This window comes from Pongo abelii, chromosome 9 (assembly GCF_028885655.2).
Source record: "Pongo abelii isolate AG06213 chromosome 9, NHGRI_mPonAbe1-v2.0_pri, whole genome shotgun sequence".
In the NCBI taxonomy this organism is placed as follows: domain Eukaryota; kingdom Metazoa; phylum Chordata; class Mammalia; order Primates; family Hominidae; genus Pongo; species Pongo abelii.
The window spans coordinates 50,327,921-50,350,317 of NC_071994.2; positions in this window are offsets into that span (position 1 = coordinate 50,327,921).

Here is a 22,397-nt window from a genome sequence, read left to right on the forward strand (position 1 = left end):
ATTTGCAATAACATAAACGGAACTGAAAGTCTTTATGTTAAGTGAAATGTCAGGCACAGAAAGACAAATGTCACATGTTCTCACTTATTTGTGGATGCTAAAATTCAAAACAATTGGTGTCATAGAGATAGAGAGTATAAGGATGGTTACCAGAGGCTGGGAAGGGCAGGGAGGGAACAAGGGGATAGTGGAGATGCTAAATGGGTAAAAAAACAATTGTTAGAAAGAATGAATAAGACAGCATTTGATAGCACAACAGGGTGGTTATAGTCAAAAATTAATTTAATTCCACATTTAAAAAACTAAAGAAGTATAATTGGATTGTTTATAACACAAGCTATAAATGCTTGAGGGGACAGATACCCCGTTTTTTATTATGTATTACTCATTGCATGACTGCATCAAAGTATGTCATGTACCCCCATAAATATATACACCAACTATGTACCCACAAAAATAAATTAAAAATTGAAATTGAAATTAAAATTAAAACCAAAGGGAGGAGAGTATAAAGAGGCATGTGTGACCCATGGCTTGAACTAGCTTTTCAGGTTAACTTTGGAATGTACTTATCCAAGAAGAGAGGTCCATTTAGTCAACAGGGGTTTAGAAATTTATTTTTAGTCTATAAATGGAAAAAAGAAGGATTTCTAATCCTCAGCCATAGTTCTCAGTCAATCAATCATTGCAGGAACCCTGTCCTTTACTCTGGAGATAAACATTAGTTTTCTTTTCCATGGAATAACACCGCATTTCAAAATGAGGGGAAACATCTTGCAACTAAGAGGTACAGCCTTATTAAATTTGATTTGGTTTCCATTGTAATTAATTTAATCACATCTGTTCTAGAGTTTGTCCTCAGTCTTCCCCTAGTTTAGGCCCATGATCTGTTGAATTTGCTCAGCTCCCTGCTCAACAGCAGGAAATCAGAATTATTTAAAAACCTCATTGTGGCTGGGAGTGGTAGCCCCCGCCTGTAATCCCAGCTGTTTGGGAGGACAAGGTGGGCAGATCGCTTGTTGTCAGGGGTTTGAGACCAGCCTGGCCAACAAAGTGAAACCCCATCTCTACTAAACATACAAATATTAGCTGGGTGTGGTGATTCATGCCTGTAATCTCAGCTACTTGGGAGGCTGAGGCAGGAGAATTGCTTGAACCAGGGAGGCACAGGTATCAGTGAGCCAAGAAACTGCACTGCACGGCAGCCTGGGCAACAGAGCAAGACTCTGTCTCAAAATAATAATAATAATAATAATAATAATAATAATAATAATAATAAATAAGTAAAAATAAAAATCTCATTTTGTTTCAAACAAAATTTCTTTTGAATATCAACTGTATCAACTTACATATTAACTGTAATCATTTTGTTTATTTTATATCCAATCTTGAGAAATCTTTGAGGACTAATTTCACTCTTTTCTGCCATTTTGGTAAACATACCAAATGCCATCAAACAAAATACACAAAATTCCTGAAAAATACATTTTCTCCTTGAGGAGTAGACTTGCTGTGTTAGAGGAACTCATGGTTACCTAGCTTCTAGTTTAATAAACATGGCTAGAATATTCTATCTTAATATGAGTAGCTAGGTACTCACAGGGCATCTAGAAGATTAATGTTCATGGTCTGAAAATAGTCACATTTTTTAACTGGCCACAAATTACAATTGCAGAATATTTGTGGTCATACAAGACATCTTCCACCAAGCCTGAAAATTGTATAAATATCCTAGGAGTGCAGCATTTTTTGTAAGGATATCATTAATGAGCTAGCTTAGGTCAATGGGTTAATGGTTATTGTTAAAACCAATAGCCACGACTTTAGTGACTACATCTGCACCTTCCAAGTTTAATTATAACTCTTTCTCTTTATAGTTACTTAAAAGTAGAGACACTAACAAAAGACAATGCATTCTGAGGATGTCCAACTCTGTAATGGAGTAATTTCTAATAAACTTGCTTCTTTCATTGTGCTCTCTGACTCACCTCAAATTTTTTCCTGCAGAAGATCTAAGAATCCTAATTTGTGGTCTGTATCAGGACCCTCTTTTCCAGCAACATCTTTCAGCAACACCATGAACGGACACGAAGACAAGACCCCCACTCCAAGGAAAACAATCCACACAGAATCAATCAGCTGACACCTGGCAAGTGGGCTGTCTTTTAGAGTCGTGAAGCCATTCTGGTGGGCAAGAATGATTATCCACTATTGTAATACTCAGATTACAGGCCAAGCCCACAGGGTTAGAGGCCCTGGGGAATATTGAGAAGAATGGATTTGCCTAAACAAGATGTTTGCCACTTTCTCTTTTTGGACTGACCACCTTGTGCTTTCTGTCACTCACCTGAGTGCTCTACATATTGTTACCTTTCTGCTCACCGCCTCTGTTTTGTAGTAGCCTGGAGGCTTCCCCAGGACAGAGGCCTCAAACAGTTTAGCTTTCACTTTCCTCAGTGATCCTCTGACTCTTAACTGACTGCTTGTTTAATTTGCCACTGCTCAAAGTGACACTGAAAAAAAGAATTGTCTTGGAACCTAGTATTTTTGTACCTTAATTATCAGAAAAGATCAGCAGTAACCTCGCCATCATTATGACTGAAGTTGAAATGTGGTATTTAAGAGCTGTACATGATAAGATCAGATATGCCTGTTTAGTGACAGCCTCATTTATGACAACCCTCTGCAAACAACTACCCTCAAGATGGAGAACATGAGACTTTTTCTTAACAGTTTTCTCTCATTTCTTAACCATAACACCATCTTTGATTAGCTGGTATAGGGCAGATGGACCCTACTTTCTTAACCCAGCAGGTCACTTTTTCCTGAGAGAGTTTTGTCAGATTTGTCGTAGCAGTGTGAAAATTGACTAGTACCATCAGAGCGAACAGGCAACCTACAAAACGGGAGAAAATTTTTGCAACCTAGTCATCTGACAAACGGCTAGTATCCAGAATCTACAATGAACTCCAACAAATTTACAAGGAAAAAAAGAAACAACCCCATCAAAAAGTGGGCAAAGGATATGAACAGTCACTTCTCAAAAGAAGACATTTATGCAGCCAAAAGACACATGAAAAAATTCTCATCATCACTGGCCATCAGAGAAATCCAAATGAAAACCTCAATGAGATACCATCTCATACAAGTTAGAATGGCAATCATTAAAAAGTCAGGAACAACAGGTGCTGGAGAGGATGTGGAGGAATAGGAACACTTTTATACTGTTGGTGGGACTGTAAACTAGTTCAACCATTGTGGAAGTCAGTGTGGCGATTCCTTAGGGATCTACAACTAGAAATACCATTTGACCCAGCCATCCCATTACTGGGTATATACCCAAAGGTCTATAAATCATGCTGCTTTAAAGACACATGCACACGTGTGTTTATTGCAGCACTATTCACAATAGCAAAGACTTGGAACCAACAAAAATGTCCAACAATGATAGACTGGATTAAGAAAATGTGGCACATTGGAATAGTATTCTATGTGGCACCCTGGAATACTATGCAGCCATAAAAAATGATGAGTTCATGTCCTTTGTAGAGACATGGATGGAATTGGAAATCATCATTCTCAGTAAACTATGACAAGGACAAAAAACCAAACACCGCATGTTCTCACTCATAGATGGGAATTGAACAATGAGAACACATGGACACAGGAAGGGGAACATCACACTCTGGGGACTGTTGTGTGGTGGGGGAGAGGGGAGGGATAGCATTAGGAGATATACCTAATGCTAAATGACGAGTTAATGGCTGCAGCACACCAGCATGGCACATGTATACGTATGTAACTAACCTGAACATTGTGCACATGTACCCTAAAACTTAAAGTACAAAAAAAAAAGAAAATGGACTAATACATTACAATATACAAGTTACACCCTTCCCATTTCCCCTGTTTGATCTGACTCCTGCTTTGCAGCTTCATTTATTTTATAGAAGAGAAACTAGAGGGAGGAAATAAATTATATACAGGCTTCTCTGATGCTTGGTCAGGATAAAAAATTAAAATGGGCTTCTATATGTTTGTTGGAGGAAAAGACAAAACAGGGACGGCACATAATTGATTACCCTTTTAATACAAGTTACTCTTAATATTAGGCTTTTCTTAGCTGGGGCGGAACTCCCCCTGCCATTCCAAGCACCCCATAAGAACACAGTCAGACTCCTTCCAGTTCTAGTGAGGTGTGAAACATATTATTAATTTCTTCTAGTTTTCCAGGGTTATCTACTGTCCGGTCATCATATTCTCTCTGCCCTTCGAGTCCTGTCTTATGTACATACCCCACTATAGAAACATCCGAGCTTCACCAGAACAACATGCAGTGGGGCCTCTTATCAGTTGGCAAAGTTGAATATTTGCTCTCTCTGGGAAGTGACAGATGATAATACGGACACTATATTGAATAAGTGGCCTGTCCCTCCACACATGTGAGTATTTCTCGTCAGGTGGAACGAGAGGCTTGTGAAAAGAGACGCAGAGACAAAGTGGGCCCAGGGGACCAGTGCTCAGCATACGGAGGACCCGTGCCGGCACCAGTCTCTGAGTTTCCTTAGTATTTATTGATCATTATCGGGCATTTCTCGAAGAGGGGGATGTGGCAGGACAATAGGGTAACAGTGGAGAGAGGGCCAGCAGGAAAACATGTGAACAAATATATCTGCAACATAAACAAGTTAAAGAAAAAAGTGCTGTGCTTTTGATGTGTATATACATAAATATCTCAATTCCTTAAAGAGCAGTATTGCCTCCAGCATGTCTCACCTCCAGCCCTATGGCAGTTTTCTCCTATCTCAGTAGATGGAATATACAATCGGGTTTTACACTGAGACATTCCATTGCCCAGGGACGAGCAGGAGACAGATGGTTTTGTCTTATCTCAACTGCAAAGAGGCTTTCCTCTTTTACTAATACTCCTCAGCACAGACCGTTTACAGGTGTCGGGCTGGCGGATGGTCAGGTCCTTCCCTTCCCATGAGGCCATATTTCAGACTATCACATGGGGAGAAACCTTGGAAAATACCTGGCTTTCCTAGGCAGTGGTCCCTGTGGCCTTCCCCAGTGTTTTGCGTCCCTGGGTACTTGAGAATAGGGAGTGGTGATGACTTTTAACAAGCATGCTGCCTTCAAGCATTTGTTTAACAAAGCACATCCTGCATATCCCTAAATCCATTAAACCTTGAGTCGACACAGCACATGTTTCTGTGAGCACAGGATTGGGGCTACGGTTACAGATTAACAGCATCTCAAGGCAGAAGAATTTTTCTTAGTACAGAACAAAATGGAGTGTCTTATGTCTACTTTCTACATAGACACAGTAACAGTCTGATCTCTCTTTCTTTTTCCCACACTATATAGGTAAATGTACACTTTTCTAATCTGAATTAGCCATATGCAAGAAAAAACTAAAACAGTTTTCAGAGGTTCCGGGAAAATTCATAGACAAATTTAAAAGGCTAACCTTGACGTATGATCTGACCAGGCAGGATTTGCATATATTTATGTTTCCCTACTGCATGGCAGAAAAGCAGTGCATTATGGGAGTGGCTAGAGCACATGCTAATAGGGTGGCTGCCTGCAACCAGGGGCTTGACACCTTTCGAGTAGGAGGCACAGCAGTCCCTGACTAAGACCCAAAAGAACTAGAATCTAGAAAAAACAAATGAATTAGGAAGAAAGTGGGATATAGAGAGAAAAAATTGTGATCGCTTGACTCCTTGATGGAATAAAAAAAAAAGGGTGATACAGCTTTTTAATTTTTATAAAGTCTGGAAAATTAATCAGGGAAAAGATGAAAACCTAGCCTTATTATAAGGGTGGATAATTTAGACCTTGAGGAAATACACTAACACTGATCCTGACTCCAAAAAGGGACAGGCATTTCTAGGAGTTTAATTTATAGTGCGGTCTCCTTTTTATAACTGCAGGAAGCTGCCAAAAGCAGACTTAGGCTTCCAGACTCCCATGGATCAGATTTTAGACTTGGATTTTGCAGTTTTCCATCACAGGAATTGAGCAGAGAAAACATAAAATAAAGCAAATCTTCCAAGAGGCCCAGCTTATAGCTGCATCCTTGTGCTCCCCACCACTTCAGAGGCAGCCCCTTAACTCCTGGCCCTCACAGAGGAAGTGAGAAGGTGAAAGTCCCAGGCTGTGCCTCTGGGCCACTGCGCCTTGCATATAAATCAATGTGCCTTCTGTAGGAAGGTCAGCCACTGCCGAAGGAAATGCACTGTGCTTCCAAGGGAGCCATCATCACAGCCCAGCAGACTCAAAAGTGGCAGGGCCTGATACTTCCTACCTCCACTCCCATTGGACTACTAGCTATCGAGAGATGGAGGAGCCTCAGGTGACTCTTGAAGTAGCAGGTAGGAGTATTAACTTCGTATCAGGTTTGGGAGCAGATTACTCTGTCCCGATTTAATACAATGGTCTCCTGTCTTCTCATGATGGACAAGCCCAAAAACACTCCTTTTTGTATCTTCTAAGTTGTCCTCCAGAGCCTCTAGGTTTCTCGCCTGCCTTTTTTAGTAATGTCTGATTGCCTGACCTCTTACTGGGGAGAGGATTATTGACTCAGGAGACCAAGTCATGGTCACCTTCACAGATCATAAAGCATAGAAACTGTTACTTTTGTTCCTGACCCATCAGGGGAAAAAAGAAGTGAAGAATGAGCTGTCACATTTACCACCTGAGGTGTTGTCTCAAGTAAATCTTGAGGTTTGGGCCACGCAGGCTCTGGGAAACATACTAAACACCTCCCCCATTCAAATCCAACTTCAGCCTAGTACTCCTCAAACTCAGAAGAGACAATATACCTTAAGGCAAGAAGCATGAGGAGAAATTCAACCCCTTATTGCCAAATTCTTGCCATATGAGTTATGAAGGCCATGAGAGTCTCCTTACAATACTTGCATGTTACCAGATAAAAAGCCTAATGGCAAGGACAGATTTGTCAGAACCCTTAGAGCATTAAGAAATGCAGTTGTCTCCATACACCTCATTGTCCCCAATACTTACCATGTCCCAGGGGATGCAAGCTGGTTTACATTCTTAAATCTGAAAGATGCACTTTTCTGGATCTCAATGCATCCAGATTCATAATGTGTTTGCTTTGAATGGACTGAACCAGATATGCATTCAGCTTCAAAACTAACCTGGACAGTCATCTCTGAAGGGTTTTGGAATAGCCCCCACTTATTTGAAAATGCTCTAGCTAAAGACTTAACAAATCTACAATTGGAAAGGGACACAATGATTCAGTATGTAGGTGACTTGCTCATTGCTAGCCCAACTAAGGAAGACTATAATAATAATGTTAAGTTGGTAAATTTCCTGGGAACTTGCAGATATTGGGCATCACCACACAGAGCTCAGATATTGACTGAAAGACTTAAATATTTGGAGTCTGTCTCAACCTCTGGAACTGATCAACCTCCCTAGAAGATAAAAAACTTATTTTAATCACCCAAGAGTCCCTGTCCAAAAAATGACTGTGGGCTTTTTTAGGAGATGGCTGTGTACTTCTGCTTATGGGTATCCAGATTTGGGCATGTAGCCAAGCCTTTATATGATACACTAAAGGGAAAGATTTAGAGCTCCTAGAATGTAATGAGAACTGCAAGACAAACTTCAATACTCTCAAGGAGAAATTGGGCTCTGCTGCAGCCGTGGGAGTCCCCAAGTTGGATGAACCATTTTTTCTTTATGTGACCAAAAAGCAAGGCATAGGTCTTGGGTAATCTTGTCCCAAAACTGGGGGACATTGCAAGGCCAGCAGCCTAATTTTCTAAGCAGATAGACCAGGTGGCCTCAGGGTGGCCTTGATGTCTTAGAGCTATTGCTGCTACCACTTTTCTAGCAGGCAAAGCCAGTAATCTAACATTAGAACAGCACCTACAGGTTTTTGACCCCACACCAAGGGAAGGTGGTCCTAGAAGCTAAAGGGCAACAGTGGATAATAAGAGAACATTTATGAAAGTATCAGGCCTTATTGCTAGACACTCCAGACATAACCCTTAAAGCCTGCCAAACCATAAACCCAGCTACTTATCTACCAGAGTCCACAGGTGCTTCTAGCCTTTCTGGCATACAGGTTGTATTAGTCTGTTCTCATGCTGCTAATAAAGACATATCTGAGTCTGGGTAATTTATAAAGAAAAGAGGTTTAATTGACTTACAATTCCACATGGTCAGGGAAGCCTCACACTCATGACAGAAGGCAAATGAGGAGCAAAGTCACATCTCTTACATGGCAGCAGGCAAAAGGGCTTGTGTAGGGAAACTCCCCTTTATAAAACCATCAGCTGTAATCCCAGCACTTTGGGAGGCCAAGGCAGTGGATGACCTGAGGTGAGGAGATCGAGGCCAGCCTGTCCAACGTGGTGAAACCCCGTCTATACTAAAAGTACAAAAATTAGACAGGCATGGTTGTAGGCGCTTCTAATCCCAGCTACTCAGGAGGCTGAGACAGGAGAATCGCTTGAACCCAGGAGTCAGAGGTTGCAGTGAGCCAAGGTCATGATAATACACTCCAGCTGAGCAACAGAGCAAGACGATGTCTCAAAAATAAATAAATAAACCATCAGATCTCATGAGGCTTATTCACTGTCAGGAGAACAGCATGGGAAAGACCCATCCCCCGATTCGATTACCTACCACTGGTCCCTCCCATGATATATAGGAATTATGGGAGCTACAATTCAAGATAAGATTTGACTGGGGACACAGCCAAAGCATGTCACAGGTTATGAAACAAATTTATTCTAGCAGGCCAGACTTAAGAAGGATGAGCCCCTTGACCATCCCAAGGAAGATTGGTTAACAGATGTAAGTTGTTTTATGCATCAGGAAAACAAGAAGGGTAGGTATGTTATTAGCAGTAGGCACGAGTCTTGCTGGCCTCAATCTCAGCTCAAAAAGCTGAGTTAATTGAACTTACTCAGCCCCTGCATTTGGGAAAGGATTTAAAAGTTAACATTTACACTGATTCCAAGTATGACGTTTTAGTGCTTCATGCTTATGCTGCAATTTCGAACGGGTAGGGACTCCTGAACCCCAAGGGCTTTTCCATACAACATCATTCAGATTTTGAGCTTATTAGAATGCTGCTTTGCTGCCAAAAAGTGACTATAATTAATTGCAGAGGACATCAAAAGAGAGACTAACCGTGTAAAAGGAAATGCCCTTGTAGATGCCACAGCCAAGGCCCCTGCACTGAAAGGGCCAATGAAGCTTATGGGCGTGCTGGACAGCATACATAGAACTGGAAAAGAACACTCTGAAGAGGAACAAAAATGGGCCAGGGTTTGCATTTCAGTCCAGGGCCCCTCTGGCTGGCTGAATGATGGTAATAAATTACTAATGCCAAGTACCAATCATAGGAATATAATTCAGCACTTTCATGATTCTTTTCACCCTAGAAGGGATTCTTGGTTTCTGTTAATGTCTCATTTGTTTATAGGGGTAAATCTTTCAAGACACCAAAACAAGTGACTCAGCCCTGTGAACTCTTTGCCTGACATGACCCAAACGGCCAACAATTTTCTCCTTCTCCAGGTAAACCTGTCCAAAATTGAGGAACCTATCCAGGTGAGAACTGGCAACTCTAATTTACTCAACTACCGTTCTGCAGGAGATTCAAATATTTGCTAATGTTTACTGATAACTTCACTCGTTAGATCGAGGCATTCCCCACCCCATTTGAAAAATGTTTACCAGAAGAAATAACTCCCCAGTTTGGGTAATCTAAAAGCCTGCAAAGTGACAATGGCCCGTCTTTCACAGCAGGTGTATCCCAACACCTATCCTCAGCTTTAAGAATCCAATATTACCTTCACTCTGTGTGCAGACCACAGTCCTCTGGAAAGGTGAAAGGGCTAATCCTACTCTAAAGAAGACTCTAGCTAAATCAGACGCCTGACTATCTCTAACAGCCATAGCTTACTGCGGGTTTGAACGGCTCCAAAGTAAAACTTATAATTAAATCCTGTTGAGTTAACATTTGGAAGACCTTTCCTAAGCACAGATCTCCTAATAGATGAAAAGACTCATCAATTACAACAATATGTTATCAATCTAGGACAGATGCAAAGGCACTCTGTGAATATGGAAACAAGAGTCTTCCCCTCCCACATGGGAGGAAAGTTCAGTTTCAGCTCAGCTAGGGATTTAGTCTTACTAAAGATGTGGGAGGAATTTCTCCAGCTGACCAGCTTTCCCCAACGTGGAAAGGACCACAACAAGGACACCTGAGCTCTCCAACAGACTTTCAACGCCAAGGGAGTCGCAAGTGGGTACACCTGTGTGGAAGTAAAGCTGTTGCTTATTCTGGGAGCCGAATCCGAGGCTGAGGGAGGTGGGCGCGGGTCAATTTCAGCGTTGGTGGAGGGCGGGCTGGGTAGCTATGCGTCTGCTTCTCCTTCTCGCATTTCTCCTGCCGCTGTAATCCCGCCTTGGCCATGAAGGAAATCGTGCTCACGCAGGCCGGGCAGTACGGGGACCAGATCGGCACCAAGGTTTTATTTGACTCCATAAAAATTAAAATTTTGTATGAGAGAAAAATGCCTCAAAGTCAAAAGTCAACAGACTGGGGAAATAGATCTGCAACATACATGACAGACAAAAAGCTAATTTGTGATATATATATATATACATATAAATATTTATATAGATAGACATATGTAAATATCCGTTTTTAACACCATTTAAAAAAATATCATCCTTTCCCCATTGAACAGTGCTGACGCCCTTTTTAAAAATCATGACCATATTTCTTGGTTCTTTATTTCTATTGCATTGATCTTTGTGTCTGTCTCTATGCTGGTACAGCATCGTTTTGTGTACTGAAGTTTGAAACCAGGAGGTGTTAGTTCTCTAACTTTGTTAGTTTTTAAGACTGATTGGGGTGCTTGGGGTTTTTTGAGATTTCATCTGAGTTTTAGAATAGGCTTTTATATTTTTGCAAATATTGGATTTTTTGTAGTGATTTTATTGAATCTGTAGAAGACTATAGATAACAATGGCACCTTGACAAGATTTTGTCTTCCAGTCCATAAACACATGATGTCTTTTCATTTATTTGTGTCATCTTTAATACTTTCATGCCATGTTTATAGTTTTTGCTGTACAGGTTTTTCATTTCCTTGGTTAAGTGGGTTTCTAAGTATTTTATTATTTTGATGCTATCATACATGACACTGTCGTCTTGATTTCTTCTTCAGATAGTTTATTGTTATTGTAGAAATACAACTGATTTTTGTGTATTATTTTGTATCATGCAGCTTTGCTGAATTGTATTTATTGCATCTGACAGTTTATTTCACAGAAACTAAAAGATTTTTAATATATAAGTTTATGTCATCGGCAAACAGATAATTTTACTTTTTAAAAAATTGGGATATCTTTAATTCTTTTACTCACCTTATTGTTTTAACTAACCAGAACCTTCAGTACTATATTAAATAGAAGTAGTAAAAGCAGGCATCCTTGTTTTTGCTCTTAGGGTAAAAGCTTTCAGTCTTTCACCATGTTAGCTGTGTTTTTTTGTTTTGTTTTGTTTTTTTGTATAGCATTATGTTAAGGTGTTTTCTTTCTTTTTATAGTTTACTAACTATATTTTATGATGAATGTGGGTTAAATTTTGACAAATGCTTTTTTTCTGTGATTAAGATGATCACATGAGGGTTTCTTTCTTCTTTATGTTAATGTGATATTATGCTGATTTTCATGTGTTGGAACATACTTTTATTTCAGGAGTCAATTACTCATTCATAGTGTATAATCCTTTTAATGTACTGCTAAGTTTGAGTTGCTGGTATTTTGTTGAGGATTTTTGCATCAGCATTTATAAGGGATGTTTGTTTGTAGTTTTCTCATGGTGCCTTTTTCTGGCTTGGTGTCAGGGTAATACTGGACTCATAGAATAAGTTAGAAAAAATTACCTCCTCTTCAACGTTTTGAAAAAGTTTGAGAAAAAGTGGGTTAATTCTGCTTTAAACATTGGGTAGAATTCAACAGTAAAGCCATCTGGTCCAGGCTTTTCTTTGTTACTGCGTTTTTGATTACTGATGCAATCTTCCTGCTGAATCTCTTTGCTGAATAGGTTTATTCAACTTTTCTGATTCAGTCTTAGTAGGTTTTTTGTTTCTAGGAATTTATTCATTTTATTTAGGCTATTCAATTTTTTAGTGTATACTTCCTTATGGTAGTCTCCTACATCCCTTTTTTACTCCAAAAATTTGTTAATAATGTACCCATTTTATTTTTGAGTTTAGTAATTTGAATATTCCCTGTTTTTCTTAGTCAATCTAGATAAAATTTTGTCAGTTTTGATCTTTTTCAGAGAAGAAACTAGGCTCTGTTGACTTTTCATATTGTTTTTCTATTCTCTATTTCACTTATTTCCACTGCTATCTTTATCATTTTTTAAATTTTGCTAGTTTTAGTTGTCCCTCTTTAATAGTCCCTCTTTTTCCCTCTGATTTTATTTCCTTAGGAGTAAAGTTGTTGATTTGGTACCTTATTTTTTATAATTACTTATAGCTATAAATTTTTCCCTTATGGTACTGTTTTTGATGTATCTCTTAACTTTTGTTATTTCATATTTTTAATTTGTCTCTACATTTTTTCTATTTTCTCTTGTGATTTCCTCTTTTATCCATCCTTGAGTGTTTCATACCTATATTTTTAGACATAAAATGTGTAACCTACATAATTTTCTTGATTTGTTAGTTTTATTTGTTGTAAGATTTATTTCAGAATTAAATGTGTGTATCAACATTTGTTATGTTCTCATAAACTTTGTAATACCTGGAGATTCCTGGTCCACATATGTAAGTCTCTACATGAATATTATTTTGAAGCATTTAACCTTCTGTTTTAATATTTCAAAGTTGTAAATGAAACTGAGATTTTGGTTTCTGAGATGAAATCATGGTAGGTGACTGAGAAACGCTTAAAAATTAACCAAAATTTAAAATTAAGTTAAAGTTTACCTTCAAGATTCAACCTGAAGAAGTCACCCTGTATTGCTGGTACTAAAGAATAAGTCTTTACTGGTATAAAAGGAAACTTCAGCGAATGTTTTTCTTTCCCCAGTTGACATATAAATTAAAAGATGTAAAAAATGTTTATGGCCCTATGCAGTTTTTACTTTAGAATTCCAAATTTTTCTGGTTAAAATTTTTCCAAACAGATTCCTGTGTATTTGAAAGACAAATAATTTTTTAGTTGAAATGCTTAAGCAGTTAAATAAGGCCATGAAAGTTTCTTGAACTTGTGAGAATCCATGAGAAAATCTGACATTATGTTCTATTCTCTTGGAAGGTAGGAATATCGTTTGACATCTGTTTTGCTGACAAGAAATGTCCTGAGCAAGACTACCTGGGACAATGACCTCACACATGGAAAACGTTGGAGACCATCTGTTTCCAATCTCCTTTTTTCCAAAAATTAGGGAAGTTTAGTTTTCCCATTGATACTCTCTGTTACTACCAATCCCAATGTCAGGGCTGTCCTGCTTCTACAAGTGACAATGACAAATATAGGCCTGAATAAAGATGAGCTGATGGCATTCCCAGCTTATTAACTCTCCTTGGGGGCCTTATCTCACATATATGGATTCAACTCATAGACTCAGCTGGGTGAGGATCTATTATTCAGCTACATTAGAAGTGACTGCTTAAGACTCATGTGTGTGGTGAAATGAGGCAGAATTTTCTCAATGGAGTGTTAGGAGAATTTTCTCCTCATAATTACCACCTTACTATCACTAAATCATAGCTAAAATGAGGAAATTATTCAAGAAGAAATAGAAATGTAATCTTATGAGGACATAAATTTAGAGTTTTCTGGAGAGCTCTTCATAATTTCATGGTGTTCTCTTTGAGCTGAGATTATAGTTGACTTTTCATTATAATATATTAGCTGTTCTAGACTTTATGCATTTATGTAAAGTTTTCTTTTTTGTACTTTAAGTTCTGTGATACATGGGCAGAACATGCAGGTTTGTTACTTAGTTATACACGTGCCATGGTTGTTTGCTGCTCCCATGAACCCGTCATCTACATAGGTATTTCTCCTAATGCTATTCCTCCCCTATCCTCCCACCCCATGACAGGCCCCAGTGTGTGGTGTTCCCCTCCCTGTGTCCATGTGTCCTCATTGTTCAACTCCCACTTATGAGTGGGAACATGCAGTGTTTGGTTTTCTTTTCTTTTTTCTTTTTCTTTCTCTCTCTCTTTTTTTTTTTTTTTTTGAAACAAAATTTCACTCTTGTCCAGGTTGGAGTGTAGTGGCGTGATCTCGGCTCAACACAACCTCTGCCTCCTGGGTTCAAGCGATCCTTCTGCCTCAGCCTCCCAAGTAGCTATGATTACAGGTATGTGCCAACATGCCTGGCTAATTGTTTTTATTTTTAGTAGAGACGGGGTTTCTCCATGTTGGTCAGGCTGATCCCAAACTCCCCACTTCAGCCTCCCAAAGTTCTGAGACTACAGGCATGAGTCACTGCTCCTGGCCTGGTTTTCTTTTCTTGTGTTAGTTTGCTGACAATGATGATTTCCAGCTTCATCCATTTCCCTGGAAAGGACATAAATGCATAGTATTCCATGGTGTATATGTACCACATTCTCTTTATCCAGTTTATCATTAATGGGCATTTGTGTTGGTTCCAAGTCTTTGCTATTGTAAACAGTGCTGAAATAAACGTGCAGTTCTGAAATAAACATACAGTGCATGTGTCTTTATAGTATAATAATTTATAATGCTTTGGGTATATACCCTATAATGGGATTGCTGGGTCAAATGGTATTTCTGGTTCTAAATATTTGAGGAATTTTCACACTGTCTTCCACAATGACTGAAATAATTTACACTCCTACCAACAGTGAAAAAGCATTCCTATTTCTCCACAGCCTCATCAGCATTTGCTGTTTCCTGACTTTTTAATAATCACCATTCTAACTGGCGTGAGATGGTATCTCATTGTGGTTTTGATTTGCATTCATCTAATGACCAGTGATGATGAGCTTTTTTTCATGTTTGTTGGCCACATAAATGTCTTCTTTTGAGAAGTGTCTGCTCATTTCCTTTGCCCAGTTTTTGATGGGGCTGTTTTTTTCTTGTAAATTTGTTTAAGTTCTTTGTAGATTCTGGATATTAGCCCTTTGTCAGACAGATAGATTGCAAAAATTTTCTCCCAATCTGTAGGTTGTCTGTTCATTCTGATGATAGTTTATTTTGCTGTGCAAAAGCTCTTTAGTTTAATTAGATCCCATTTGTCAATTTGGGCTTTTGTTGCCATTGCTTTTGGTGTTTTAGTCACAAACTCTTTGCCCATGCTTATGTCTTGAATGGGATTGCCTAGGTTTTCTTCAATGGTTTTTATGGTTTTAGGACTTATGTTTAAGTCTTTATTCCATCTTGAGTTTTTTTTTGTGTAAGGTATAAGGAAGATGTCCAGTTTCAGTTTCTGCATATGGCTAGCCAGTTTTCCCAACATGATTTATTAAATAAGGAATCCTTTCCCCACTGCTTGTGTTTGTCAGGTTTGTCAAAGATCAGATGGTTGTATGTGTATGGTCTTATTTCAAAGTTCTCTATTCTGTTTCATTGGTTGCTTTTGTACCTGTACCATGCTGTTTTGGTTACTGTAGCATTATAGTGTAGTTTGAAGTAGGGTAGTGTGATGCCTCCAGCTTTGTTCTTTTTGCTTAGCATTGCCTTGTCTATTTTGGCTCTTTTTTGTTTCATGAGAGTTTTAAAATACTTTCTTCTAATTCTGTGAAGAATGTCATTGGTAGTTTAATGGGAATAGCATTGAATTCTTTTATAAATTACTTTGGGCAGTATGGACATTTTCAGGAATGAATTCTTCCCTATCCATAAGCATGGAATGCTTCTCCATTTGTTTGTGTCCTATCTGATTTCTCTGAGCAGTGGTTTGTAGTCCTTCTTGAAGAGGTTCTTCACTTCTCCTGTTAGTTGTATTCCTATGTATTTTGTTCTCTTTGTAGCTATTGTGAATGAAGTTCATTCACGATTTGGCTCTCTACTTGCCTGTTGTTTGTGTATAGGAATACTAGCATTTTTTGCACACTGATTTTGTATCCTCAGATTCTGTTGATGTGGTTTATCAGCTTAAGAAGCTCTTGGACTGAGATAATGGGGTTTTCTAGATACAGGATCATGTCATCTGCAAATAAAGATAATTTGACTTCACCTCTTCCTATTTAAATACTTTTATTTCTTTTTCCTGCCTGATTGCCCTGGCCAGAAATTCCAGTACCATGCTGAATAGGAGTGGTGAGAGAGGCCATCCTTTTCTTGTGCCAGTTTTCAAGGGGAATGCTTCCCGTTTTTGCTCACTCAGTATGATATTGGCTGTGGGTTTGTCATATATGGTTCTTATTATTTTGAGGTGTGATCTTTCAATACCTAGTTTATTGAGAGTTTTTAACATGAAGGGATGTTGAATTTTATTGAATGCCTTTTCTGAATCTATTAAGATAATTGTGTTGTTTTTGTGTTTAGTTCTGTTTATGTGATGAATTACATTCATAGATTTGCCTGTGATGAACCAACCTTGTATGCCAGGGATGAAGCAGTCTTGATCGTGGTGGGTCAAGGTACCCTTATCCGTCTTAAGTTCAGTCTTTTTACATAATCCCATATTTCTTGAAGGTTTTGTTGTTCTTTCTTTTTTATTCTTCTTTCTCTATTATTCTCTTCTTGTCTTATATCAGACAGATAGTTTTGAAGCTCTGAGATTCTTTCCTCCACTTGGCCTATTCTGTGAGTGATAGTTGTGGTTGTGTTGTGAAATTCTCATGTTGTGTTTTTCAGCTCCATCATGTCAGTTATGTTCCTCTCTAAACTTAATATTATGGCTATCGACTACCGTGTTCTTTTATGATTTTTAGCTTCTTGCATTAAGTTGGAACGTGCTCCTTCAGCTCAGAGAAGTTTGTTATTACTCACCTCCTAAAGCCTACTTTTGTCAATTCAGCCATTTCAGCCTGGGGTCAGTTCTGTGCCCTTGCTTGGGAGGTGTTGTTGTCATTTAGAGGAGAAGAGGTATTCTGCCTTTTTGAGTTTTCAGCGTTTTTGTGTTGATGCTTTCTCATCTTCGTGGGCTTATCTACCTTTGATCTTTGACGTTTCTGACTTTTGTACGGAGTTTTTCATGGGATCTTTTTGTTGATGTTGTTTTTGTTGCTTTCTGTTTGTTTTTAACAGTCAGACTGCTCTTCCGTAGGGCTAGGGCTGCTGTGGTTTTTGGGGTTCCACTGTGGACCCTAGTCACATCAGTCCCTCCTGCACCTGGAGGTATCACCAGTGAAGGCTGTAAAACAGCAAAGATGGCAACCTGATCCTTCCTCTGGGAGCACCAGTCCAAAGGGGTACTGACTTGATGCCAGCTGGAACCCTCCTGTAAGAGGTGTCTGGAGACCCTGGTTGGGAGTTCTCACCCAGTCAGGAGGAACAGGATCAGGGACTGCTTAAAGAAGCAGTCTGGCTGCCGTTTGGCAGAGCAGGTTTGTTGTTCTGACCCCCATTACTCTCCAGAGCCAGCAGGCTGGAAAAGTTCAGTTGGCTGAACTGGGGAGACAGCAGCTAGCCCTCTCCCTGGGGACTTCATCCCAGGGAAAAAACAGAGTTCTGTCCATAGAACTCTGGCTGGAGTTGCTAAAATTCTGATGGGGAGGCCCTGTCCAGTGAGGAGGGATGGATTTTGGTCTCACTTAAAGAAGCAGCCTGGCCACGATCAGTCACAACAACTGTACTGTGTTATAGAGCACTCCTCCTGTTCCCTGGTTCCAGCAGGCTAGAGTGGTCAATTCAAACCACAGATAGAGCAGCTGCCCCTCCCCCTGGGAACTCGGTCCACCTCTGGCTTTCTCCAGCCTGCTGCCACTGGCCAGCTGGAATTCCAAGCCAATGGGTCTTGTGAGGTGCTGTGGGAGTGGGGCCTCAGAATGATGTCACCTGGCTCCCTGGATTCAGCCCCCTTCCGAAGGGAATGCACAGAGGTATCTCCCACTTTGCTGGAATTCTCAGGGCAGAGTATGCAAAATTCCTGGGTTTCCATGCCTGCCCCAGTAAGCCAGCAAACACTCTGCTGAGACTCCACACAACTCTGTGCTTCAGACCCGAGGCCATGTTGGCTGAGCTCATGAAGGGACTTCCTGATTTGCAGGTTGCAAAGATCCATTGCAGAAACATGGTTTCCCGGGCAGAGTCGCACAATTACTCATGGCCTCCCATGCATGCGAGTGAGGGCTCTGCTAGCTCCGTGCCACACCTGGGTGGGTCATTGGCCCACTTGCTTTTCCTGACTCTCTGTGCGTCGAGCTGTCTGCCTAGTCAGTCCTAATGCAAGAACCTGAATACCTCAATTGAGGGTGCAGATTTCACTCACAGTTTTCATTGCTCTCTGTGAAAGCCACGGGCCACAGCTACTTCTAATCTGCCAGCTTGGCCCCATCTAAAGTATGATTTTGCAATACATGAGATGTTTTAAATACATAACAATAATGATATTTATTACAAATATATTTTGTCTCAATGTGATACACAAATTGCTAATAAATCAATTCTTTTTTGGTTACCACAAAGCTATCTGGAAATGTAACATCTGCCATTTATAAAATTTTTGTAGAGTTAATAGAACTTTACTTGAAGGAAGGCTGACAAGATGAATCATGACTTCAAGCACTGGCAGAGAATTTGTGGAGTTTGAAGTGTTACTCACATCTTGTTACTGGGATTATAAATTAGTACAAACTATATCAATTGTGATTAAACAACATATACCAAAATTATAAATGGAAATACTCTCTGATTCAGAAATTTCGTTTCCAGAAATTTACCCTACAGACATACTCATGATGCCTGGAATTATGTATGAATGGGAGAAAGTATTATACCACCTTTTAATTAAAAAAGTCTAGAAATCACCTTAATATTTATTAAACACATTAATGATTATCACCTTACTGTTTATTGAAATTATGGTTATTCATTGATAGAATACTATGCAGCTATTTAAAAAAATAAATTTTAAAAGGATGCTCAAAAATGATGTCCAAGATATGTTACAAAGTAAAAAACCTGGGTGCACAGCCAATTGTCTGATATGCCTCCATTCCTGTAAAATCAGAATGTATATAAATGCATAGAGTATCTCTCTTAACTGGTAACTGTTACAAAATTCAAAGTTAATGCAAGCAAGGCCTATCTTTTTTAATGCTAAGACTCCAACAAACTGCACAACATTTGAGAATTTCCAACACATGCCAATCTACTTTTCAACCTACAGATTTAAGGAAATGAAGCTCTTGAAAAATCAAGCATTAATATTCCTAGCTACTGCTATTTGGGACATAATTAGAATGATCCATTCTTTGAAAGTCTGTAAAATTTGCTTATACAACCATCTAGGCCTAGTCCTTCCTTTGTGAAAGATTTTATTTTACTAGAGGTTTTATGTTCTTCATGTTATAGGACTTCCTAAGTTTTCTATTTCTTCTTGATTTTTGAGTCAATTTTGGTACCACTTCGTACCCCACAGGGTGCTTGGGCTCAGAACACATCAGTCAAAGAAAGAGAGAAGAAAGGAAGGCAGGAAGGAGGGAGGAAGAAAGGAAGGAAGGAAGGGGGTAAAGAAGGAAAGAGAGAAGGAAGGAAAGAATGAGAGAAGGAAGGATGGAGGGAGAGAAAGATGGAGAGAGAGAGAAAGAAAGAGAGAAGGAAATGAGAGAGAAAGAAGAAAGGAGGGAGAGAAAGAGGGAAATAGAAAGAAGGAAAGAAACAAGGAAGCAGGGAGGGAGAGAAAGAAGGTAGAGGAAGGAAGAAAGGAAGGAATGAGGGACGGAAGGAAGGGTGAGAGAGAGGAAGGGAGGGAAAGAAAGAGAGAAAGGTGAAAGGTGGGGATGGGAAGAGAAGAGGAGCCAGCCACAAGCTACAGGCTGTTTGTTCACTCTTTATTTGACCCAGGCAGTTCTGCCTTTTAAATATTCCACCTTCTGCCATGAGTTACACTGTTCAATATTCATTTCTCAGAGCATTCAAAGGTCTATGTGTGCTCTGCCATGATGGAGCATGGCTTCAGCTCCCAAACACAACCCTCAGCCAAAATATTCATGACTGGTCCCTCCCATATACTCAGCAATCCCCCATGTATGGTCTGCATGTGTACCCCAGAGCTCAATTTTTGGAAACTTAATCCTCTATGTGACAGTGTTGAGAGATGGGGCCTAATAAGAGTGACTGGTTTATGAGATTCTGCCCCCATGCATGGATTAATGTCACTATCTCAGGAATAGGTTAGTTATCTCGGGGGTGGGTTAGTTACCTTGTGAGTGGGCTTGTATTAAAAGCAAGTTCAGCCCCTTTTACTCTATTTCTTTCTCAAAGTCTTGCTCTGCTGCCTTCAGCCATGAGATAACACTGCAAGAAAGCCCTCACCAGAGGCAGACCCCTCATCCTTGGACTTCCTAGCCTCCAGAACTCTAAGAAATAAATATCTTTTCTTTATAGATTCTCTATTCTATGGTATTCTGTTATAGCAGCACAAAATGGGTTAAGATGTCCCATTACATGGAGAGTGCTGATCCACAGGGTTGAGATCATTGACTTAGGAATTGGAGTCTTATACAACATCCCTATGGGAGTTGGCCTCCATATTCCCTAACTCCCAGGAATCTCGAACGGTTATCTCAGAACAAAATGTAGCTCAGATATTTTGCATTTGGCAATATTGCCCACTTTTCCATAACTTTATCATGGCAGCTTTGATGTGTTCACTTCTATGATCCCTGAAAGTATATAAGTCCAAGATCCTGCAAGGTTACAATCCAAGGATAGAAGAGCCTAGAAAAGAGTCCCATCACCTAGGTGATCAGTGCAGAGATATGTCACAAAGCCCCCGTAGGCAGAGCCTAGAAAAGAGATATATCACCTGGCTGACAGGCAAACAATGGCAACTTATTTTCATCCTCACTTCAGTCTTTGAGGTTAGACAGACCTGGATTCAAATTCAAGCTCCACCCCTCGCTGTGTGACCTTGCTCATGCTCCTAACCTCTCTGAGACTTGACTCTTCATTTGTGAAATTAGGATAAATCCCCTTCTCTCAGGGGCTGTGCTAAGGATGAAATGAGTCATGCATTCGTCAGGACAGGTGACGCAGTGAGACAAAAAAAAACCCAAACCTCAGTGGCTTCAACAGCAAAGTTGACTTCTTTTCTTTTCTTTTTTTTTTTTTCAGGGGGTGGGGTGCGGTGGATGGAGTCTCGCTCTGTCTCCCAGGCTGGAGTGCAGTGGTGCAATCTCAGCTCACTGCAACCTCCATCTCCTGATTTCAAGAGATTCTCCTGCCTCAGCCACCTGAGTAGCTGGGACTACAGGTGCCTGCCACCACGCCTGGCTAATTTTTTGTATTTTTAGTGGAGACGGGATTTCACCGTCTTAGTCAGGATGGTCTTGATTACCTGACTTTATGATCTGCCCACCTCAGCCTCTCAAGGTACTGGGATTACAGGTGTGAGCCACCGCACCCGGCCTTGACTTCTCAATTGATTTCACATCCATCACGGGTCAACAAGGGGGATCTGGTGGTCGTAGTCATTCAGAGACTCAAACAGATAGGCCCTTATCCCAGAAGATGCTCCCACAGTTCCAGAAACAGAGTAAAGAAAACACAATCAACCATGAGCCACTTCTTAAATCCCCTGCCCGGAAGGGATGCACATTTCTTCTGTCACAGCTGTTGCCCAAAATGTCTCAGGCGGCCGGGCACAGTGGCTCACATCTGTAATCTCAGCATTTTGGGAGGCAGAGGCGGGCAGATATCCTGAGGTCAGGAGTTGAAGACCAGTCTGACCAACATGGAGAAACCCTATCTCTACTAATAATACGAAAGTTTGCCGGTCGTGTTGGTGGGTGCCTGTCAGCCCCAGCTACTCTGGAAGCTGAGGCAGAAGAATCACTTGGACCCGGGAGGCAGAGATTGCAATGAGCCAAGACCAGGCCACTGCACCCCAGCCTGAGTGACAGAGTGAGACTTCATCTCAAAAAAAAAAAAAAAAAAAAAAGTCTCAGGTTATGTCTGAACTAGGAGGGTAGAAAGAATAGTCATTTTGGTTGCCCCAAACCATCAAAACAAAGATGCAGATCATTGATGTAAAATTACAGTTAGTTCCTTTCCACTCCTTTTCAGCTTCTCTTCGTTGCTATAAGCCAGCGTCTCCAGTGTCAGTTTTCAGTCTGTTGCCTACCAGCTCCTAGTGCACCTTTCAATACGTGCACTGTGATAAACTGGGAAACACCGTTCAATATACCCTCTGGAAGTGAACATTCTGCAGGCATGTAGGTAGAGGATGG